Here is a 26,500-nt window from a genome sequence, read left to right on the forward strand (position 1 = left end):
CTGCAAATAATTTGCAAATCAATGATTTTTGTGACGTAATACGCAATTCATATAAAATAAATAAAATGTATGGGGAAATACAAATTAAATTTTTGTTAACTTAATTAACTTTTTTTGTTCAAATTTTTCCATTTCCTTGTATTGTCATCGAAAATGATTAAGTGTGCAAAATTTGACCAAAATTGGTTGAGAAAAAAGCTTTCAAAAATTGATTTCAAATTTTGTGGCGCACAAACATATATATATATATATATATATATATATATATATATATATATATATATATATATATATATATATATATATATATATATATATATATATATATATATATATATATATATATATATAGAGAGAGAGAGAGAGAGAGAGAGAGAGAGAGAGAGAGAGAGAGAGAGAGAGAGAGAGAGAGAGAGAGAGAGAGAGAGAGAGAAAGTAACCTTATATAAAGCATGGAAAAAACTTATCTGTGTCACCCGAAAAAATCAAGGACTCCATCACTAACTAGGAACATTTAATTCAATTTTACTTTAAATTCGTCAAGAGTTTTAAGAGTTTTAAGTTTATTAGATAGGATTTTGTTCCATACTTTTGGTCCTCTAATGAATAATGAAAACTCAGTTGTGGCATAAAAACCTTTGGGCTGAATATAGGTGTTGTTTGAATATCTGGTTAAGTATCTATGTTTTTTATTTTGAATAACGAATTAAAAATGTTTAGTGTCGTTGTTTTATTAACTTTATACATGAAAATTAAAAGATGAAAAATATTTATTTGGTAGACTTTGAGTATATTCAGCTTTATAAATAGTTCTTTGGAGTGAGTAAAACGGCCTACATTAGATATTATTCTCATTGCATGTTTTTGTTTATTAAAAAGTTTTTTAATTTTGTTTTGATTTGTGCTACACCAAGCAATGTTTGCGTAATTCAGATAACTATGAACAAAGGAGAAATATAACAATTTTAAACTAGTTTGATTTTAAAATGGCCTTGCTTTCTAAAGTAGGCCAATATTTCTTGAGATTTTACTTTCAAGATAATGTATATGATTTGTCCAAGTAACGTTTTTGTCAAAGAGTACTCCTAAAAATTATAATGATTGTTCTCTTTTTATAAATTGACTACCAATATAAAGTTTTGGAAGTTTTAAAGGGATTTTATCGCGTTCATGAAAGCGATGGAAAAAAGAATACTTTGTTTTATTTAAATTAATTGATAATTTATTTGCACTAAGCCATTCTGTGAGTTTTATGAGTTCCATGTTAACTGAATTAAACAACATTTTAATATCGTGACATGCGTGAAACAAATTTGTATCATCCGCAAACTAAATAGTGTCTAGTAACTTACAAGATTTGCTTAAATCATTAATATAAATTAAAAATAAGAGTGGTCCTAAAATTGACCCTTGTGGAACACCACATTTTATATTCATATTATCAGTTTTTCCGCACCTAAATGAAATGGATTGTTTTCTATTTGAAAATTAGCTTTGAAAACATTTAAAATTTGAATCCCGTAATTTTCTAGTTTATTTAATAGAATATAATGATCAACAGTGTCAAACGCTTTGCTAAGAACAATAAATACACCTAGCGTATGTTTATTTTCATCAAATGCCTGAAAAATATTTTAAACAAGATGAATAATTGCTTGATCTGTGGAGTGACTTTTTTTAAATCCAAATTGTTTGTTATAAGAATATTGTTATTTTCTAGAAAGGTAAATAGTCTATGATATATTATGTATTCTAATAGCTTTGAAAGGCATGGTAGTATTGAGATTGGTCTGTAATTGGAAATGCTGGTATCATCTCCAGATTTAAAGACTGGTACCACCCTTGCAAGTTTAAGTTTATCAGGAAAGATTCGTTGTTCAAGAGACAAAGTAAAAATATGCATGAACGGAGATTTTAAGTATGAAATTGATTTTTTTTAATACATTAGTGCAAACATCGTCAACGCCTAGACTTTTGTTTGGTTTTAAATTAGAGGCAGCATTTAATAATTCTTTTTCAGTTAATTTATTATTTTCCATTATGGTATTATTAGCGGTTAGGTATGATTTAAAATCAGATTTATTAAGTTTAATTTTTGATGCTAAATTTACGCCTGAATTAACAAGTGTATGATTAAACGATTAAGCAATTAAAGATTCATTAACAATTTCGCAGTTATTTCTAATGAGTTTTTTCGGAAGACTGTTACAATTTATACTTTTTTTACCCATGACGTCATTTATTAAACGCCATGTTTTTTGTGAATTGTTTTTAAATTTTATTAACTGGTTAGTACAGTACGATTTTTTTGAAGACTTTATAATTGATTCAAAAAGTCGTTTGTAGTTTTTATAATTCGACTAATTTTCAAAGGTTCTTTTTTTAATAAATTTTTCATAGGCGTTGTTTTTTTTTTGATGATTTTATGATACCCGGTGTTATCCACGGATTTTGAAATGTTTTTTTTTAATAAGTTTTATAATTTTTGGAAATGCTTCATTATAGTTGTTTTGAAATATCTGATTGAAACTGTTATAAGCAATATTAACATTTGTAGTTTTCAGGACCGGTCCCCAATCTGTGGAAGATAAAAGGCTTTTAAAATGAACAATGGAAACGTCATTAATTATTCGTTTAGTAATTTTAACTTTTTCGGAAATTTGATTGATTTTTTGTTTTGTTGATGTTATAAAAACCGGAGAATGGTCTGAAATGTCTGCTACAAGTATTCCAGTTTTAATTTTTATGTAAGAGAAATTGTTAGTTATAATTTGATCTATTGAAGTGCATCTTTTGTAATTCTAGTAGGTTTATTAATAGTTGGAATAAAACTACTTTGATATACAATATTGTTGATACTTCTAACGTTTTTATCTGCGTCATATTTCAGCACGTTCAAATTAAAATCCCCACAAAGTATGTGCATTTTCCACAAATGTCTTTGTTTGTAATTAAACTTTTAAATTGTTTAACAAACATTTTTATATTGCCAGAAGGTGGTCTATATATAACATTCAGATTTACATTTTTGTGAATTTTATTTATAACCTCAATTGTTAAAGATTCACAATCATTAGTGCCCAAACAATGGTCCATGCGTAGTTTAAAAGTTAACGAATTATGCACAAATACGCACACTCCTCCGCCTGTTCTTCCAGAGCGTCTAACTTGATGAATAAACTTAAAATTATCAAGTTAAAAATTAGAGTCATTTTCAACTTCCTTATCCCGACACCATGTTTCTGTAAGGCAAATAATTAGAAAAGTAAGTTTGGTGCTAAATAAAAGTTGTTTTAGTTTCTCAAAATTTTATCGAATACTCCTAATATTCAAATGTAGTATTGAAAATTCACCAAGACCTAGGTCATCAGTAAGAGTTGAAATATCTGAGTTATAAGGCTATTATTTAGCATTATCTCATTATTTCTATGAAAAGTTTGCATTGCATCTGCGTCTAAATAATTGTCTAATAATATATTTTTAGTTACTTGAAAAGGTTCAGGTTTTATGTTTTGTGAAGCGGTTTCTTTAGCCATGATATTTAAAATAAATATTCAAATAAATAATTATGCAAATAAACAAATCTTGAAGTGTTCAGTTTTTATGACCCTGCATTGTTAACAGCTCCCTCAAATTAAGGGGGTTTAAAACTTTATATGGTCATAGTTTTTGAAAAATATGAGATTATTCCATGAAACTTGAAATTTGTTGATGAGTGTAAATTTAGATAAAAATGGTAAAGAAAATATTTTATAAACTTGTTGCTCCCACATTACAGGCTAAGTGGGCCCAAAAATTGGGTTTTTTTTGTTCCCAAGCTCCAATCACCCCAATTCTTTGCAAAACATTCTTTTTTGATATAAGCATAAACATACAAAAATATATATATAAATATATATATATATATATAAATATATATATATATATATAAATATATATATATATATATATATAAATATATATATATATATATATATATATATATATATATATATATATATATATATATATATATATATATATAAATATATAAACAAAAAACATGTTTGCAAATACAAAAATATAACTAAGCGTTTTAATTGTTTTTTTAAAATCCCTAACAATAAGTTTGTCATAAACAACTATAGAGTACATACCATTCGTTCTGTGCTTCTTCGAATTATCAAGCAAGTAGTCCTTATTGATTTACAGCCCAGTTCCTTTCAATTTTCTTGCATTTTTAAGAACTTTAACTTTATCTTTATAGCTTAGTAATTACATCACATTTGCTCGAGGTTTTTTTGGATTAGCCTTCCAGTTCTATGAGCGCGTTCAATGATAATTCCTTTTAAATTGAGATTATTTTCAAACAATTTTAAAACTTTTACCTCCGATTCTTCCCAACTTTCAGCTTCGTTTTCCGGAAGACCTTCAAGTCGCAAATTATTTCTGCATTGCCTATCCTCAAGCTGCCTTAGTTTATTTTTTTCATCATCTGCACTAGTTGCTTTAAATCTAATTTATTTCGTCATTTCTTTGAATTTTTTTTCCTGTAATTCTTGAATAAAATTTAAACCATTTTCAAAATCAACTTGTTTCTTTTCGTGTTGTTTAAGTGCTTCTTTAGTTATTTCAAGTTCTGTTTTTATTGTTTAATTTTCTTTTTGCAGTTTTTTACACGTATCTTTAATTGATGTCATTTCTATTGCTAAATCATTAATTCTATCGTTTGTTAGCTTAATATTTCCACTAATTATGTTCCGAACATCTTTTTGATGTTTTTCAAACATTTCTTTAAAAATTTCTCGCACTAGTTTTACAGATATTTCTGAATCTTCAACTTTTAATCCAACTCTTTTTGTTTCTTTATTATTTTTATCCATTTTTTTTTAATTCGTGACTCATTTATTATTTTAAACTTTTTATTTTTCATATATATATTTTTTTATTTTTTAAAAAGCGGCTTAAACACGTCCGGTCGCATCGAAAACCGCACAGATAATATAACCCTAATAATATAATTTAATATAATATAATAAGATAATATAACCCTATCTAATATTGTTATCATATGGTTTTGCTTGTTTTAGTTTTATATTTTGTTTATATTTGATTATATATAATATAAAACAAATTTGTGAACAAAAGTGTGTGGAAAAGGTGGGATAAGTGTGGAACAGTATAATTGCATACAACTTTTAATTTATGCAGAAAGATAACCTTTCCGTTTTGTAAAATGCTTTAAGTTTTTACGTAATTAGATTTCTCAAATGATTTTATTATGAGCGCAAACAGTAAAAATTAATAACGTTTATATGAATATATTTTTCTAAACTGAATAAAGTAAAATAAATAATTTGATGAACAAATAGAAAATAAATAAAAAAAAAAATGAAAGAAAACGATAAAAGAAAAAGGAAAAGTATTTTTAAAATACTTATTTATAATTTCTGTATTTTTTGATTTTAATTGATTAGCCGATGTGCGGAAAGAAATCCATTACCCTTAAAGGTGGATTTCCACAAGATGAATTTATTTGCGCAAAGCTAATTTTTTCGTCGATAAGCATGCGCAGAGAAAGCATTTCTGTCAAAATTAACATAAATGTTTTATATGGGCATGCTTATAGACGAGAAAATTCGCCTTGCGCGTATATTTTCGTCTTGAGGAAATCCGGCTTAAGTTAAGGCTTTATAATATTAATAATTTAAAGATAATGTTCAGGATTAGTTAAAAATATTTTATGAAGAAAGATTTTTTTAAAGAAAACAAAATTTCACGACTTTTACACAAACACCACGTCACAAACGCAACAGATGACACTTATACGTTAAATTATATACCATAAAATAAGGGCAGTAGTTGTCTAATCATAAATAACAATTTTTTCGTTGTAAAAGAATATTTGCAGATGACAGGAGGTCTTCATAAACATTCAGTTCAACATTATGAGCCATTGTATTAATTTAGCTCATATATTTAGTTTTAAATTCCCGTTCTCAACTTGGCAAAATACATTATTAATATAAAAAAGTTGACCGAAAATGCCCGCAGTGTTATTACGGACATGATAATTATATTTTTAAGTAACAATATTTCTGATGTTCTTGATTATTACCCTGACCACTGCCCTGTTTCATATTGCACTCATGATAGTTTGAGTAAATTTCAATAGCAACTGCATAATAGTGTTTTTCTCCAATAGAGTCGCTGTTTCAAATGAGAAAATCAAATTTATTGAGAAATTATTTTTGAGGTATGATGGAGTTAAATATAGATTTAAAATACTAAATACTTAAAAAATAAAAAGTAGGCAAAGATGTGGATGTTGTCCTTGATTTTACCGCAAGTTTTGCATTTGTTGTTTTTAACAACCTGTTGCCTTGTGCATTTGGCTATCAAGGCGGAAGAAGAAAGACTGTTGTGTAAAAATTGATAGAATTTATTTTGCGTAGGTCCGCATGCGTGGGAGGTAAAGTTTTTTTTTCCAAGTTTGAGTCCATGGCATTGTTTTTTTTTTTTTAACTCTTTCAGAAATGTTCTGCTGGCACGACTGTATTTTTGTTTTTTGCCACTTGCAAGTAAAAGTTTTTTTTTAATTTTATGGGTATGTTAAACAGGGACCCGTTTTTGTCTAATATTTCAACTGTTGTTTTGTAGTACTGAGTCGTTTTGTTGTCCCAGTGTTTTGAAAAATTGTTTTGTCTTGAAAAGTTCCAGCTTTGGTTTTGGTTCATAATTTTTATAGGTGAACTTGCCAACCAATACTTTAAAAACAGTAATAACCGTGGAGTTGGTCCTCTCCGCATTCTTTCAGTTGAAAGAATGTTTTGAGGAGAAGTGTAGGACTTTGCTCCTTTAGGAGATAAAATTGCGAGATCACCGTTTTGGGTTTTTTTTTTTTTTTCACCGTTTTTTTTTTTCACCGTTTTTTTTTTTCACCGTTTTTTTTTCTCTGTTTTAATATAATATAAGATTTTACAACTTCGTAATGTAAAATTTCAATAAATAAAATAAGTAAAACAGATAGGGACTCAAAGAAGATAAGGATGACAGTATGTTATCGCAATCTTTTCATAGAGCCCCTATAACAAGATTTCAAAAAAATATCGTAATATGTTACAATTTGCGTAATAAAATTTAAATAAAATATCGTAATAAAACGCGTAATTCGCTAATAAAATTGATAAGCAACCAACAAAAGTAGAAATAAAACAAAAACAGACTTATGAGAAATTATTCAAAGTATCATTAACCAAAATCATTTCTTATATTTTAAAAATTTCTTTTTTTGTTAAAAACTTGAATGAACTTAACGAATTTACCGTACCTTTGAATCTTTTTTCCATACTTTTGGACCTCGATATAGAATGATGTACTCTGAATATTTGTTTATTATCCGAGGCAGTTTATATGTGTTGGACATATTCGCTCTAAGATTATAGCTATCATTTTTATTTATTTTAAACTTGTTATTAAAGCTTATAGGAGAGATATTGTGATAACGATACATGAAAATTAAATGCTGGTAGATATTTATTTCAAACACATTCATCATTTTCATATCTTTCATTAAGGGCTTAGCGTGTTCACGCCTATTTTTTGAGTAAATGATTCTGCAGGCATGTTTTTGAAGACTATAAATTTTTTTAATCTTTGCCGCTTGAGTACTTGCCCATGAAATGTTTGCATAGCTGATGAAGCTATAAATTAGCCCAAAGTAGATTAATTTAAGACTATTTTTATTGACGTAGGAGCGAACTCGATACATCAAACCTATTATTTTGGTGATTTTTGACTGGATATATATTGTATGTGGAAGCCAGGATAATTTTTCATCAACAATGATTCCTAAGAACCTTATATTGGATTGCTTTTTTTTTTTTTTTCTTTTTTTCTTTTTTTGTTCATTTAACAATATTCTCTGGTAAAAGTGTCGTTGGTACATAATATATGAAGAACACGGAAACTCGAAGAGGATCATAAGATCCTGTCACCGAGAACCGTTTAACAATACAAAAATTATAAACCAATTATTTCAAAAAAATATAAAATGAAAAGTAAATACCGTTTAAGAAAACCTTCATACAAATAAAATAACCTCAATTATAAAATCACCGTTTAACTAAACAATAAAAAAATAAAATCAACTATTTGAAGTTAGTAAATACCGTTTTTATGAAAACCGTCATACAAATAAAATACCGATTAAAAAAACAATAAAAAATAAAAACAAATATTTACTAGTATATCATTTAGAGATAGGTTAGGCAACTTGAGAGGAAGATTTTCTTCTTGTGTTTTTTTGTGAAATAGTATATATTTTGTTTTCTCAGCGTTAAGTGAGAGTTTGTTTGCCTTAAACCAGTTGTTTACTTTACACAGTTCAATACTCATGTCTGCATATAATTTCTTGATATCATTGTTTTGGACATGTAAAAAAAACTTGACCGCTCTAAAATTGATCTTTTGCCACAGATTTTCAAAAATGGCTTTATCCAGATGTTCTATTACTCATTCAGGAGTGGGCAGCACGTTTTTCAAAAAACACACTTTTGCCATGTGCTAGCATATTTATCAACATTGTCTTTCCCCTAAGTGACAAAGTACGTAGGTCCAGAAACTTGAGTTTTTTCTCTACTTTGATTAGAATTACTAGTCAGTTGAAATTTGTAGTTTTACTCAGACTGGTGTATAAAGTAACACCTAATATTTTGAAACCGGTGTTATTGTTCCGCTCTATGTTGTCCAATTCTTGATACATTTTAGGATCAAAATCCCCATGAGCGAGACCCTTGGTTTTTGAGGCATTGATAGCTGAACCACTCGCTTTTCAAATAGTTTTACTTTTTCAAAAATATATTGAACAGATTTTACGTCCCAGGCAAAAAAAGTTAGAATCATTTATGTACTGCTGTAATTTAAGAGATTTCAGTGTTCCTGGCAGTGGAAAACCCTCTATTCTGCTGTCTGCTTTGATCATTAAAACAAGAGCTCCGGCAACAAAATCATACAACAGAAAAGAGAGAGAGCCTTGTCTGACTTCTCTTGCCGTTGGAAAGAAAGCCGAAAAAAAACCGCAATTCAAAACTTCTGAATATAGAGTGTTCATAAAAGATACAAATTTTATCCGATATTGAATTTTTGGCGAATTTGCAGCAATAACATACGGTCGAATTTATCAAACGCCTTATCTTGGTCTAATGATAAAATGAAACAAGACATAGTTTAGACTGTTTTTTTGGTGTTTTCGTTTTGGTGTAAATGTTTTTATAATATGAGTTTAGTATTTCCCCAGGTTTACTCGTCAATGTGCCGTCATTCTTGCGAATTTTGGTAACTGACTTGTTCCGCTGTTGAATTTTTTCCTAAATATTCAAAAATTTTGAAGGTTTCTTCGATTAGTTTTTGCTTCGTGCGAATAAACGCTCCAGGAAACTAAAGCAAAAAAAAAAAGCATCGCGTTTTTCTTTCATGCTATATAAATTCGGGTTAGCGTTTTGTTACTCTTGTTGGATTTCGTTTTTAATTCTTTTGATGTGTTTTTTGTTTTTCGCACTTTCCTGTATCGATGTATTTTGTAATTCTTCTCTAACAAAAAGTTTGAAGTCATCCCACCATTTTAAAATTGACTTGTAGGACTGTTTTTTTGTTTGCCAATTTTGAGTTAAAATTTTCGTTCAAATTTTTGCTTATGCACCTCTATTTCCAAAAGGGAACAATTTAATTTCTAGTATTCTGGTCCTCTCCTAGTTTTAATAAAATAGACGGTTGTTGTTTGGAACTCATGGTCGGTAAAAGGGTTGCTGAGAATTTTGGTGTATGTTGTTCTATTGAAGAAATTATCAGGGCAGTAGATTTTATCGAGTCTACATTTTACTCTCTGATTTCGCTATGTGAATTCTCTTTTGTTTGGGAATTTGAAACGAAAAAGATTACTACTCAATTTAAATACAACTTCGGAAAAGGATAACCAAAAATGTAGTAAAAACGTTTACGAGTTAATAAAAGAATTTCGAATTCGAAAAAGATCTTAACCATTCAAAATAATCAATAAAAATCACAAAGAAAAAGGAAAAAAAAGAAAGGAAAAAGAGAAGTAAAAAGTTATCTATTAAAAAAGAAAAACAAGAATTTGATTAAATCTAATTTTTATTTAACTTGATTTTGTTGTATCTTATCTTATTTCATTATTTTAATTTATTACTATTACACATTATAATATTATATACAATACATTATGATACATTATATATTATACATATATAATATATATATATATATATATATATATATATGTATATATATATATATATATATATATATATATATATATATATATATATATATATATATATATATATATTATTGTTGAATATATTACTGTTACTCTAAATTTTTAAATTTAGTATTTAATATATTATTAATTTCATTTATATTTGTTTTATGTTATTTCTGTTTTCGTTTATAATATATTTATAATATTAGATATTATTTTAATAGAGTTTTCTATTTGATTTATAATAGTTATTTATTCTTATTTTTGGTTAGTGATATGATATTACTTATTCTATTTTTATTATTATAACTATTAATTATTACTTGTTTGTTCATTAATATTGCTTAATTTACGGCAAATAATATTACTTTTATAATTATTACTATTATAATCAGGCTTGTGGAGCCGAACCGAAGCCGGAGCCGAGGAGCCGCGGAGCTGCTGTTTTTTGGTGGAGCCGCAGCCGGAAAAATCTGGCGGCTCACGGCTCTCTTCTATTTTTAATGAAATATAACGTTGTTTTTAATAGTAGACAAATATTATTCTCTCATTGTTGAACGAACTTGTTGAATAAATCGTGTTAAATTATTATAATATCGATTGCTAACATTGCTTTATTGACACTTATATTATTATTTTCTGTTTTTAGAATAGGTTTTTATTAGCTTTATTTAGCCTCCCAGTTGGTTTAATTTTAAATCATAATGCATGTAACATGTAATATTGGTAACATAGTCAAGAGAAATTTTTTTTTTTGTTTATAACTTTGAGAAACAATAATTATATTCATTATTAGCGGCAGTTGGGCGATATTAAAAATGGAATGGGGGAATTTTGTCCACCACAAACCCCCTCCGCAATTTTAGGAGCAGCCGAAGTGCAGTAGCTAGATCTCTTACTTCAGAAGTTAAAAATAAAGTTAATCATTGTTTCTTTTAATATAAAACGTTTCAGGTAACGAGAAACTTTGTCTTAATTTTGGGTGTCATTTTACGATTATTATTGTTATTATTATTACTGTTAAACAAAATTCCGACGAGCAAGTTTATTAAATGTTATTTGTAATTGATATTCTCTTTCTTATGTACGCACGTTTTATAAGTAATTTAAAAAAACAGCAACTAATTAAAAAAGTTGAAACTCGTAAAAAAAAAACTGGCGCGAAACCTTTACACTGTTATTATCAAAATACATGTAAACATAAATTTATATATTGCAATTTAATTGAAGAATTATTAAATTAACAGTTTTAATCAGAATATGTTTCGCGATATTTTGTTTAAATAATCCTCATTTCTGGTGAGTTAACGTAACTTATTTTAAAACCTAATAAAGCAATATTAATTAAAAACTTTTTATTCAGAAGGTTTAATTAGTTTAATTACAGATTTATCTTGTTGTTGGTCCGAATAAATCTTAATTAGGATTATATTTTTCAAGTTTAATTTTTCCATTTTAGCATTTCGTTTACAAAGTTGTTGATGTATATTTAACATGACTGATGTGACTAAAAACACCACGGTTGTAAACGAAGATATGTTTGAGGATGAATTGAAATGCTTTTCTTTCAGTGAAAATGAAAAAGCATATTTTTGCCAGATTCTTGTTGAGGAGAATTAAAATAAAAAATTTGTGGCACCCAAGTTAAAATGAAAAAAACCAACATCAAAGATGAAACGTCACATTAAAAAGACCCACGGAATACTTTATCATAAAATTATTCAGGAGCAAGAAAAGAAAAAAAGCCGCACAAAAAAAGAATATAAATGTATCCGAAGTTACTTTGTCAAGAAATCGAGGTTCTCTATCTTTTGGTGAACAAAAAAAACAAAAGATACTTGACAATTTTTTTAACAAAGTTGCTATAAGAATATCGAAAAAAGATTTCAAAAAAGCTTTACATATGTTAGTACTTCAAAATGGAGCTTCGTTTAACATTTTTAGCGGAGATGGAATAGAAGTTTTGACCCGAGATTTGGCAAAAAAATTTGGCATAAAGATCAGTCGTGAAAATATGTGTCAAATTCAGACTTTAGCTGAAAAAAACCGTTCTGATTTGAAAAGCGATTCGAATGGAAAACAAATTTTCCTAAAAGTTGATGGAGCATCAAGACATTGGTGAAGCTTTCTTGGAGTCAATACTCAATTTTTCTCTAGCGGCAAAATATTATTCAAAACATTAGCAGTCATCGACATACATGCCAGACACAAAGCTGAAGATATTTAAAATGCACTTGAAAACGTACTTGATGAGTTTGGCATCCGTAAAGAACAAATCCTTGGAATTAGTACTGACAATGGGTCTAACATGATTAAAATGGTGAACGATTTTGGCAAGACGATTAAGATAAACAAGACTATAGAAACACTACCTAGTGAAGATCTTGATGAAGGCGGAGATTATATTACAGAGGAACAGATTATTGAAGATGCAAGTAGTGAAACTGAGGGTTCTGAATTCTGTGAACAGCAGCATGATGGTTACTTTGACGAAATCTCCAAAAGTATGAACACTATTTATCTTCAACGTTGTGGTGAACATACCCTTTAACTTGCTGTCACCGATGCAATGAAAGAATCGGCTTGTCGTGCTCCAAATGCTATGGATTTTTGCAAAAATACAAAACCTTTTAAAGTAATTTTATAAATTTTTTATACAAACTAATAAATATGTCTATTTGTTATATTTCAAGAATAAAATATGTTCTGTAATATAGGTGGCAGTTATAGACAATGATGGTCGACTAGACTAGTTATAGACTAGACTAGTTATAGACTAGTTATAGACTAGATGGTCGACTACATTTAAAATGCTTAAACGTCTTTTAGAATTACGTGGTGTTGTTGAAGAGCTGGAAGGAAAATATCCAAGAGGGAGTTTTGCAGTGCAGCCATATCAGTGGAAACAAATAAAGGAATTACAAAGTTTTCTTGAAAAACCTGCTTCTGCTACTCAAATCTTTCAGTTTGAGGATCTCACGCCAGGACACTTTGTCTATGTTTGGGAACGGTTAAAAGAACAGTTAATGGAGGGTGATTTTAAGAAATCTGTTTTTGCTAAAGCCATAAAACAATCTATAGAAACTAGGGAAGCAATGCTAATGAGTAATCCTTATTTTTGTGCAGAGGAATGTAAACTTACACTATCAATGTCTCCTAAACGAAGAACAACAGGTATTTTTTTCTCATCATTTACTTTGTGAGAACGTTTTTAAAACTTTGATTAAAAGATTTTACTTTTGATTACTTCGATTAGAAATTAAAAATATATTTATTATTTTTGAGTTTTTTAAAGCAAATTTATTTTGTTATCTTTTCAAAAAGTTTAGGTAGTTGCTGAGGACACTCACTGGTTTGTTCAAAAAAAGATTAATAAGCAAAAGTTTGGTTTTCATAGATTGGAGGAAAAATGTGAAACTTTTTCTACCGAGAGTTCGGATAAGAAAATGAAAGACTTGTCCCCAAAAAAGAAAATTTTTAAGAGAATGGAGCAGGCAAGAAAAAAAAGAGTCAGCAATCTGATCAAGGATCTATTCAGAACATTGGGATTGAGGAGCGAGAATTTAAAGGCGCACTTCGAAGTCTACCTAAACTAGCGCACGACCTTTTGAAACAAAAAGAAACCTTGACGTGCAAAAAACCTCTAGAAGGAGTAGAGTTTTTCCCTTCGATTATACAATCATCGTTCAAAATTGTCACAGCGCTTCCAATGACGCAAGTTAGTGTTGAGCGGGTGTTTTCAGCACTCAAATTTCTGACGCCAGACCAAAGAAGCCATATGACATCGGATCTTAATAATGATTTGGTATTTCTTAAGACAAATAACGAATACATTTGACTTGTTTGAAATTTAATTTTGGGTTTGAAATACAATGATAATAAAGCAAAAAATTATTATTGATAAAATATTTTATTTTATTTTTTGCCCCCAAATCATTTTTTACAATATAAATAATTGGTAGTAATGGATTCACATTTTAAAAATAAGGGTTGGATAAAAACTAATAGGTGTAGTTTTTATCCAACTTGGGAAAAAAGCCTAAATATTTTTGATTTTCATTCAAAATTTAAATTTAATTTATTAGGTCCGGGAGCCGGAGCCGAGCCGGGAGCCGATCTGGGAGCAGGACATTTCTTTGGAGCCGGAGCCGAGCCGTGAAAAAAACTTTTAAGAAGTATGCAATGCATGAACATAAAAGTTAGTATGAGTTTCTGTGCAACTCAATGTGATATATGTTTGTTTTAGACTCATTTAAAATAAACCAGGCTTTATGATCATGGGTACAATTTAACACAATCAAATCACTCAACATGTCTGTGTGTAAGTTGTATTAAAAGTGACTTTCCATTGACTGATGTTTCTTATAATGAATTTAAACTACTCTTCCTTTCAAACAAAATTATTATAACTGATGACTTGCCTTTATCAACTAAACTCTTTCCAGCATCGGGATTGTGTAAAATCTATACTGAATTAAATAAATTCATTACATCACATGCTTCAGTTTCTAATGAAGAAAACTTTTCATCTTTTGATGTAGATTGTCAATATTACGACATTAATAAATTTTGTTCTAATAAATTTGACATCATAAACTCTGTCCCTTTTCCATTTAGACATATCTCCTTTACAAAAGCACTTTGAAGATCTGAACGTATTATTATCATAAATTCGTTTTGAAATCAGCATTATTAGAATTACAGAAACTAGATTATAAATAGAATCTCTTTCCATTTATCCAATTATTATTCAAAATTATAATTTTGAGCACACATCAACCGAATCTTCTTAAGGTGGAACCTTGTATATTTATTAAAAAAACTGATTTATAAAAGAAGAGATGATTTGATCATATACACACCAAACTATTTAGCATCTACTTTTTTGAAATTTTTTATTTGTCGAAATAATTCTTCTAAAAAAATTAAATGTTATTGTTGGTTGCATATATAGACACATGGATGTAAACAACATCAATATCAAAATCATGTTTGTCCTTCTCCAAAAAATATCTACTGAAAATAAATCTGCCTTTCTACTTGGCAATTTTAACATGGATCTGATACAGTCAAACTGTGACCTTGCAGCTTCTGAGTTTTTAAACTTACTTATTATAATATTCGCTCATTTATTACGCTATCAACGAGAGTTACTGACCATTCTTCTACAATCATTGGGATTATCTTTTCAAAGTAACCTCTAACCAAATTATTTCAGGAAATCTAAGAACTTCTATTTCTAATCACCTACCTCAATTTCGTCTTTGTCCTAATTTCAACAAACTATTTATACCACATAGTCATAATTTATAGAGAAGGAACATCAAAAGTTATAATAAAGAATCGTTTAAATCTGAATTATTAAAAGTTGATTAGAATGACATTAACAATGAAAACAATGTTAATTCTAGTTTTGAAGCATTTATTTCTGGAACAACATTGTTGTTAGATGTCATTTGCTACTTAAAAAAATTGGAAATAAGAGCTTCAAGCGTCAATTCAACCCATGGATTACTAAAAGAATAATAAAATCAATTCAAATTCAAAATCTTATCCAAAGGAAAATATTAAGGATACAAGATACAACAAGGATATAAAGATACAACCATATAATTAATATATATAAGGATATACATATAAGGATAAAAAGGATATAAAAATACATATAAGGATATAAGGATGCAACAAATACAATTTGTTGCATCTTTATATCCTTACATGTATTTTTATATCCTTTTTATCCTTATATGTATATCCTTATATATATTAATTATATGGTTGTATCTTTATATCCTTGTTGTATCTTGTATCCTTAATATTTTTCCTTGAATAAGATAATATAATCTTTAAACACTATAAATATACCATAATTAATTTAATAAAACTGAGTAAAAAATATCTTTCAAAATATCATTTTCAGAAAATGTAAAAAATCCCCGTGAAACCTGGAAAGGCATAAAAAGTCTATAATAAATGTCAAATATGTCAATAATGTACCTCGAAATTGTTTATAAGTTAACAAAACATACATAATAGAACAAACTCTAATCTGCGAAGAATTCAATAACTTTTTTACAAATGTGGCTCATAAACTTAATTCTATAATTCACTCATTGACCATCCAAATCTTATTAGTTTGCTTATATCCCCCAACAAACCATTCTGAAATCTCATCACTTATATCTAAATTAAAATCAAGAAAATCAAAAGGTCCTAACTGCATCCCAACAAACATTGTTATTGATTTTAATTCTCAATTTTCACATATTCTCTCTCAGCTATTTAATATCCACTTCTTAAATGGAATTTTTCCTGACATTTTGAAGTTACCTTGTTATCTCAAAACTCTCATGTACTAACTATACACCAATTTCATTTCTATCTAACATTAGTAAGCTACTTGAAAAACTAATGCTTTATAGATTATACTCATTTTTGAGTTCCTTTAACTGTTTAACTGAAATTTAGTTTGGGTTTTAATCATAACATTTAACTTGCCATGCTTTATTAAGAATAACTGAAAAAATGAAAAAAGCATTAGATATTGGTCATATTGCAAGTGGGGTTTTTATCGAATTACAAAAAGTTTACAATACCGTTAATCATACCATTTTAATTTGTAAACTTAAAAATTAAAGAATCCAAAGAGTTGCTTGTATTTAGTTTCAATCTTATCTCTAAAATCGGAAGCAATTTGTTAGCATTAATGGTTACAAATCAAGTAACACATTGTTTGTGGTGTTCCCTAAGGTTCTGTTCTTGACCCTTTATTATTTTCGATTTATATCAATTATCTAAACAACTCTATCCACTTTTCATCTGTCCAAGTCTTATCATTCCTTGTGCAAGAATTTAAATTTAGATTTAAAAGTTTTAGTACAATGGCTAAATGCAAACTTAAGTACTCTAAGCTTGGGAAAAAACTAAACTAATGTTTTTTTAATCTCCAAGAAAAAAAATTGAATCTAATTATAGACGTTTATATCCAACACACCAAGCTAAATGTTTTGGTATTTTTATAGATTCCTCTCATCGAATTTTCATATAGATGCACTTCGTAAAAGACTTAATCAAGCTTATGGCATGTTTCTAATAATTTGCCATTATGTTGATGATTTGCCATTATTTTGCTAATTTCCAGTCTTATCTCAATTACTGTCAGGTTTAGGAACAAGTTGGTAACTGTAATATTAACAAATTGCTATCAGCTCAGCGTCAATCAATCCGAATAATAAATTTTCAACTCCATAATACAGAAACTTCAAGTTTCTTCGAAAAACTAAATATTCCTACCTTGTCAACACTAGTTAGATTTGGTAATCTTATTTTTGTTTTTGACTCCCTTATTTTACCATATGTTACAACCTTATTTTACCCTCTGTTACAACCTTTTTCACGGATAGTCGTTTTAAGCATTCACATTTAAGTAGAAACATCAATAATGGAAAAATAAATGATCTCCCTATAAAACTTTGAGGTATGGTGAAATAGTTATGTGTGCATTGCAAATAAGTTTGAAAAATTAAAACTAATAAAAATAACAAAATAATTTATCATCATTACTTTATTGAAAAAAAAAAAATTAGACAAATTTAAAAAAACATTTTATTCTACTTTTTATCATTACTTCTTTAAGTTTTCTTATTTTTCTTTTTCTTCCTACTATTTTTATAGTAAGTTTATTGTCTTTATTAATTATTATTTTTGATACAGCTATAATTATTATTACTATAATTATTATAAATAGTATTAGTTTTGCTCTAATAATGATTAAAGTTATAATTATTAATAAATTATTGTAATTATATGATTGTAAATTTTGAGAAAAATAAAATAATTAGGTATTATATATAAATTTGTAGAATATATAAATTTGTAGAAAATCACTAAACTATAATTTTTATTTGATACTGTGTTTTATTAATAAACACTCATCATTAATGAATAAATAAATTTATGAAACTTCAATTTATACCAAAAAATTAAATAACAGGAAGTCGTAAATGTCTCAACTACAGTAAATCTTAACAAACTCGTTGAATATGCGGACATTATTATAAAAAGAATTCCTTAGAATTGATAACTTCTGTTTTTTTTAATTTTTTTTTAAACATTTTTAAATGATGGGGGTGGGGGTCTTTAATATAATTATTATTTGAGCTCATTTGTTTTTATAGTTTTTTAGGAGAAACTTATTTTCATGTCTGCATTAAGAAATTAGTTCCTATGATTTGTTTAACAAACATTCTTGGTTTGCATGTGTAAATATTTTCAATTTTTTCTTACAGGCATAGTTAGCATTTAAAAAAAATATTTTTATAAGCAGGTTTTTAAGATGGACCAACTCAGTATAAAATTTTCAATGTTTTTATCTTTTAACTCTCATATATATTTTGACAGCGTGTTTCATGAATACTTTTTATTTTTAAAGGGTTGCTTATGATTAGCGAAACGTTTTTTCCATTCACCCTCTGTTAAGCTAATATATTGATTATCAAAGTAAACAAAACTGCTCAATGAAACGTCACTGTAACAATTAAAAGTGGCTGCAAAAGGTTGCGCAAAACCGTTTAAAGATTAAACATAGGCTTGCTATTACTAATTCCTACAAAAACAGGTAAAAGGTCATCCAAAAAAGATATCAGTAAGTTTGTACAAGCAAATAAACTATTGCCAATATACAAACAAATCTCATTACAAATGACGAACTTTCATTTAACACTGTTGCTAAATGTAAGAGGTTACAAAAACTTAACATATAGCCAAAGGACAAAAAATACCATCTTGTTAAATTACCATTAAAAAATATTTTACTTGATTATGCTAACAACATTAACGCTCAATTAACAACTAAATTTAAAGACATAAAAGCTCACAATATCAGATTTAACTTAAATGTTGCTGAATGTACTCCAAATGAATCCCGTTGTTAAATGAACATTAATGTGCACGCAAATGGAAGTCTTTATAATCTTGAACTTAAACGCATCGTTGTAAATAGGCCATTTGAAAACGCTGATATAGTAAGCGAAGAATTAAGTGAATTCAAACTGGAAATTAAAAATGAAATGGTTAGTACAATTACAGATGGTGCATCTGTTATGGTTAAAATTTGCCATTTAATCAACCCACTACATCACGTCTGCAAGGCCTACGCAATCCATTTAGCCGTATGGGGTGTACGTTAAGTGAAACCAACCGAAGTTTTGGACCAAAACGATAGTTTTGAAATTGATGATAGTGAGGGCGATAATGACTATAGCGATGACAGTAAAGAGCTTAATCAAAGCAATGATCTGGACACCGAATTTGAAACAATTCTGAAACATCAATTTTGAATAAGTTTAGTAGTTTGAATAGAGTTCAGTAGAGGCTTTTGTTTATAAAAGATTATTTTTCAATTTTAAAAAAAGTTCAAAAAATAACAAATTGTTTAAAAATCACCTGTTAAAAATGACGACATATTACAGAAAATTGCAAAGTTTGGACATCAACTTATACCTATTTCATACTGCAAGACACGTTGGAACTCATTATTTGATATGGTTGAACGCTTTGACAAGTAGGCAAGCGTGTTAAAATGTCTCTTATACAAGTGCAGTCTTAATAACAGTATCAGACTCAGAGCTGCTTAAATTTTTAAAGATTTAGTAAAGGCTTTAAAGACTGTAAAATTAGCGGCCAAAGTGCCGTCAAGACTCAAATTTTTTATTCTTCTTTTTTTTTCTGTTTTTTTATAAATATTTTATGGTAAAATTTCGTTGCACATAATTAATAAGAACACAAAAACTCGAAGAGGATTGTAAGATCCTGTCATCAAAAACCGTTTAGCAATACAATAATTATAAACCAATTATTTTTTAAAAACATAAAATGAAAAGTAAATACTCTTTAAGAAAACAATACAAAACACCGTTTTATATCGTTTACTTAAATCTCAAATATAAAACACCGTTTAACAATACAATAAAAAAATACATATTTGCTTACAGCAGAAAAAGTTTCTTGTTATGTGTCAAGCCAATTACAATAATATGAATTTGATATAAGCTAAAACTTATATCAAGTTTTAAAAACCAGAACGTCAAGCAAAAGGAATCCATATTTTATTTCACCTCATGAAATATTTAAACAAGCCAAGTCTCTATTATCTGATACTTTAGATGCTTTCGGAGTAAAGACAAATAAAATCAACAGTTATACTGTTAGCTGAAGATCTTTAATTTAGATTTTTACCTCAAGCAATCAAAGATGGTTATAGAAGATACTAACGTTGATTTTAAGTCGAACTAAATTTTATATGAAAACAAAGCTAAAAAGAGCTATACAAAAAACAAAAATTAAACAAAAAAGATCTTAGTACAAAATTTCTCAATAAAGTCAACAAAAAAAATTTACTTCCAATTTAGAGACTTCATTTCGGTGTATAAAATCTATTTAGCTTTTAGTGCCTGGGGACTGTTTGTAACCAAAATCATCTCTATTTTTTATCTAAGTATAGTTGATGCTTTAAAGTTGTATCAGTTTAGCTTTAATCAAGTTTTGGTCTTCAAAACAATTTCAATCCTATTTTAGTGAATTTTGAACTAGTTGTTGCACCAAAAAATAATTTAAATTGAATTCCTTAAGTTAAAGAACTGAGATATTAAATTTAGGTAATGCTTTGAGTTATTTTTAACAAAAAGGAAGACTGCACTAAGGCTGTTTAAAAAGAAATGAAAATGACTTTTATTATTTGTTGGCTTCCATAATGTTGACTTTGAATGTTCCGTTTATAAGTAAGTTTAAACCAGTCGCAATCCGACCCCGAATACTGTGGTGCAATTTAATTTTTCGTATTAAAGTAAAATTTTAAAGTAAATAATAAAGTAATTTATTTTTAGTTTTCTTAACTTTATTGCGCAATAGGAAAGATTAATACCAAAATAACCTGGTGCTAAAAGGGACGACTGAATGAGAGCAAATTTTACAAATGCAAAATGGCATAATTGCTAACTGGCATATGTGCGAAGCAGTAAAAAAACTGGCACAAGTGCGAATTGGCGTAAGTGTGAATTGACATGAGTGCGCTGAAAAAATTTGCAAATATTGACATAAGTGCAAAGTGTCATAAGCATGAATCAGTTGCAAAAACTGGCATAAGTGCAAATCAGCTTAAATGCAAACTGGAATAAGAGCGCCGAATAAAATTTCAAATATTGGCATAAGTGTGCACTGGAAAAAGTGCAAATTGGCATAAGAGTGAAATACTAATTTGTACTTATGCCAATATTTTCAATTTTCTTTGGCGCACTTATGCCAGTTCGCACATATGCCAATTTTTGTAACTGCTTCTCACTTATGCCAGTTTTCATTTATGCCAGGTCGCACTTATGCCAGTTTTTGCGATCGCTTCGGAATTACGCCAGTTTGCACTTATGCCAATTTTTGCAAAACTCTCTGCCCAATCCGCGCATATGGCAGTTTGCACTTATGCCAGTTTTTACATCGCCTCGCACTTATGTCAGTTCGCACTTATGTCAGTTCGCACTTATTCAGCCTCCCGGCTGAAATAACCTGGGCGATATGTTATTTACCGAAATGTCTATTTAAGGCAATAACACTTGATTCGAGTTTGTATAGTTATTTTTATATATGTTTACATTTAAAAAAATTATAGCATTGCATTGAGATTCCAAATTATGAACTTTTATAGATTTATCATATTAAAAATAATTTTTCATGAACAAATGTACATTTGCCTTTTAGTTAACATTATATAAGTCCTTGTGTTTTGATATTTAAAAAATAGATTTTAGAATATATGATAAATCGATTTTTTTAATCGTATTTTTTATTGATGGAATGTGCTGTTGCGCAATTGTAATTGTGAAATGTCAAAAGGAACGGTAGTCAAAAAACAGCGACAGATCCAACTAAATAAGATCCACGATACAACTCAAAGATAAGGAAAACTTTATTTTCATTTATAATAATTTATAATAATAATAATATACTGTTAAATAACAAGGCGCACTTAAAATATACTTATAAATAGTTAGTCTGTCAGGTGCAATCTTTAATATTATTCTTTTCTTTTAATCAAAACTTAACAACAAATTTAACAAACTGCAATATAAAATTGAGCTTTCTAGTTTTCGAAAATGAAAGTCTATCAATCATTTTTTCAAGGCTTGTGATGATCTGAACCGTAAATTTAGAAGGATACTATCAAATTACGCTAAATTAACATTGACTTTATAAAATGTTTGAAGATCACTGATATTGATGTTTGGGCAATTGGTTTATTTTCGTATAATTTGTGGAACCCTGATTTCTGATCCTAAGTCTAATAGTAACTTTAATGCACTTTTAAATATAACATTGAAGTTTTCTTCATTTTATTGTCTTTTATTTGATATCTTAATGGCATGTTTAAGAACAGTTTTTGCATATTCCTTATCTAATGTTTTTTTTTGAGGTGTGTCACTTAAAGAGGCTTCTATTTAACACATTGGCTAATGAACAAAGAGTTTATACAAAAACGGACTCAGACATTGCATGTTTTGGTAACGCAGTCTGTGTCAAAGAATCCCATTCTTACACTAAGATATCAAATCAAGAGTTTTTACTATAATTATCAAGCAAGATCTTAAGCTTTACACTTTTTGTATTTCTTTTTTGTTTTATAAACTTTTATCTTGACTGGATTATCGTTTAATACACATTACAAATATTTTTTATGCACCAAACAAAATTAAACACTTTTTGATGATAAGATCTTATGATCTTCTTCGAGTCTCCTCTTACTTGTTATAAAGTAAACAAAATTATTTTAAAAAAAAGACACATTGTTTATTGATGCTACGCTAGAAGTATATTTACTTTACAATGACAACCTAAACTAAATTTACAATGATAATCTAAAAAAAATTTACAATGATAAACTAAACAAAATTTAAAATATACATTTTAAAATATTTCTCTTTATTTCTTGAGGAACGCAATTGCAATAATTGTATATATATTTTAAAGAAAAACACGATACTTTTTAGTCTTGACATGTTTCGAAGTTAACATGCTACATTTTCAAAGATAAAATTACAATTTAAAACTCTCGATATAAATATAAAATCAAAATTTGAAGACATTACAGAGAAATATTAACAGACAAAGATTTGTTATAAACTAATTTGGCAACGCCATCTAATTGATCATAAAATTTCCCGTTAAATAAGAAATAAGAACCGGATATTGAAATTTGAAGTAATTTTTGGAACTGAACTTTAAAAAAATATTTTAAACACGTTTCATCTTTTAATTATAAATCAGTAGCTATATCTATAGTTTCGTTAACCGGAATATTAGTAAATATGCTTTTAACATCATAGGAAACTATATATTTGTTAGTTATATCGACTTGTTTTAATTCCTCAGCAAAAGAAAAAGAGTTACAGGTGGAACAAAATTTAGGTATATAAGGAGAGAATAAAATTCTCTACCACCTTTTAGACCAATTATTTCAAAAATTGGGACATTTAAGTATAAACTTGCCAAATATCTTTCTGATTTATTGTCAGAAAGATATTTGGCAAATTTATCACAAAAAAACATTTACTGGTCTTTTACAAAAATTTTCCAGTTTTGTTCCCTATTGTTATAAAATTAGTCTTATACGTTGTTTAATTGATAGAACGTATAAAATCAACAACACATGGCTAGGATTTGAAAAGGACAAAAAAAATCTATCTAATGTTTTAAAAAATAACCAATATCCACCTAAACTAATTGACACTGAAACTAAATTATTTTTTTATAAAAAGTTAAATCCATCTGTGATAAATAGTATTGATAATCATAATATAAGATATTATAAGCTTCCATTTATAGGATTTTACTCAACTTTACTAAATATAAAGTTAATAAAATCATTAAAAAATATTGTAAGATGTAATTTAGTTTTTACTACCAACAAATTACAAAACAATTTATGTATAAAAGATCCACTTCCTAAGCTGCTCAAATCCAATGTTGTTTGCAAATTTTCTTGTGCTGGATGTAATGCCAGTTATATTGGAGAAGCCTCCAGACACTTAACAGCAAGGATTCATAAGCATCTTACTAGTGACAAACAATCTAATGTTTATAAGCATTTAATTTCATTTGTTAGTTTTAAAAATCTAAGTAACTAAAATTGTTTTAAAATTTTGGATTCTGCTTCTAACAAAAACAAATTGAAACTTAAAGAAGCACTCCATATTAAATGGGAAAACCCATCCTTATATAAACAAACTGTTCATTATAATATAAATTTGTCCATCTTGTTTTTTTTTTGTTTTTTTTTTAATTTACTAATAATTTTCTTTTCATTTTTTTGGTATTTACGGTATTATAATTTGTATTATAACTTTTATTGGTTTATAACAAATCTATTTGTCCGTTAATATTTCTCTGTAATGTCTTCAAATTTTGGTTTTATATTTATATCGAGAGTTTTAAATTGTAGTTTTATCTTTTGAAAATGTAGTATGTTAACTACGAAACATGTCAAGAGTAAAAAATATTTTATTTCTCTTTAAAATATTTCTCTTAATATATTTATAATATATTTTATATACTTATAATATATTTTTAAACATTTCTCTTTATATATGAGCTTATCATTTCTATATATTTTAGGATAATAAATCTAAAAATCATAGTTAACCCTTCGATTACCAAGAGATTTAAAAAATAAACATCTAAGATTACTCTTAAAAATCTTTTAACTAATTTATGTGCAAAGAAGAAGATAAATTATAATTACAAAAAGCAGTATAGAAATATTTGCATTTTCTTCAAAAATAAATTAATACTTTAAACTTTTAAATAAATTAAAAAAATAAAATACAATTTAAATTTACTGATTAACAAAAAACACGACTAGATTAAAAATCTACCATGAATACAGTTAATAAGAATTAAGAACTGTAACTAGTAAATATGATATATGTTTTCTAACAATGAGTATTAATTTTAAGTCAAAATCCTTATGCGCGAATATATGCGTTACATTAACGTAGTGAAGTTATAGTTTTCAAATTAGTTTATATTTCTTATGACCAATGTATAAGTTAAAGCGGGTATTTTAGTTTAAAAATTTGACATAAACTTCTTGACTTAAAATAATCCAGATGATATATGCTAAAATGCTTTTTTTTAACAAATAAAACTCTTTAAAACCGCTCAAACAATATTTGCAATTAAATTTGTTCAAAACAATAAGCCACTGAAACATTAGAAAGTGTTCTGGAGCTTTTCATAATGGAGTAACACTTACACGATTCTTTCACCATTACTCACCTTTTACATTTTACACTTACTATAACTAAATAAACAAAACAGGTTAACAGAAAAAAAAAAAAATTTCAGAAAAGATAAATATTTTTTCTAAAAATTTATTGACAAAAAAATTATGTAAAAAAATGCTAAAGACTTTTAAAAAAATTTTAATCGAAATGTTTTTTTAGCAATAATACAAAAAGTACTTATTTTTATTACGAACGAGTAACATTTTTTTAATGTCTATGAAAATACGCTTCTTTTGAGACCCAGGTTGACATACTTTTGAATAATTTTTTTTTCGACAATATTAGGGGCTTTATCTTAAATACTATAGATTTGAACCCAAATATCTTTACAACTTGACATGATGGTTAAAATGAGTTGCATATTTAAAATCTTAATGAGAAATGCTATACAAAAAACAAATTGTTTGCTCGGCACCAGAAAAAAAATTTTTTTTTGTTGATCTGAGCAATTTAGGAGTTTTATACTTTCTTGAAAATCATACTTATACAAGTTACTAAATCAAACCATTGTAAAAGTTTTATACCTTTATGAAAAATTAATTTTTCAAGGAGGAAAACGTTCGATTAGTAATAACAATGTTAAAATGTCTTGCGCAGTGATAAATTTGCTTGTTTACGCAGCAGGAAGTTTTACATTTTTTTTTTTTTCATGACTGCAATTTAGTACTAAACCAAGTGCTTTATATTATATTTTAGCACAACTTCATTTCAAAACTGAATGGAATCAAACCTTCATTTCAAAACTGAATGGAATCAAACCTTCATTTCAAAACTGAATGGAATCAAACCAAGGAAATTGCTACGAACTTGATTTTTTTAATGGTAACTTTTAATTTACGCGCCTAATGTTTTTTATTCTAAGTTTTATTTGCTATATATTTTATAACACACTTATTGTATACTGCTAAAATTT

The 26,500-nt window shown here is 27.5% G+C and overlaps 1 protein-coding gene across 6 annotated transcripts in view; it reads left to right on the forward strand.

Annotated features, from left to right (window-relative positions):
- LOC136091298 (kinesin light chain 4-like) overlaps positions 1-26,500 on the forward strand; it is a 49,607-nt gene that overhangs the window by 1,717 nt on the left and 21,390 nt on the right. For 2 of the 6 annotated variants that reach the window (XM_065818690.1, XM_065818689.1), the window contains exons 2-3: positions 14,344-14,456; positions 26,284-26,409. The gene's annotated coding sequence lies outside the window, so the exon portion shown is untranslated. Of the gene's footprint in view, positions 1-1,759; positions 1,919-14,343; positions 14,457-26,283; positions 26,410-26,500 lie in introns of all 6 variants that reach the window. The other 4 variants (XM_065818691.1, XM_065818687.1, XM_065818688.1 and 1 more) reach the window with 2 other exon arrangements.

This window comes from Hydra vulgaris, chromosome 15 (genome assembly GCF_038396675.1).
Source record: "Hydra vulgaris chromosome 15, alternate assembly HydraT2T_AEP".
Taxonomy (NCBI): Eukaryota; Metazoa; Cnidaria; class Hydrozoa; order Anthoathecata; family Hydridae; genus Hydra; species Hydra vulgaris.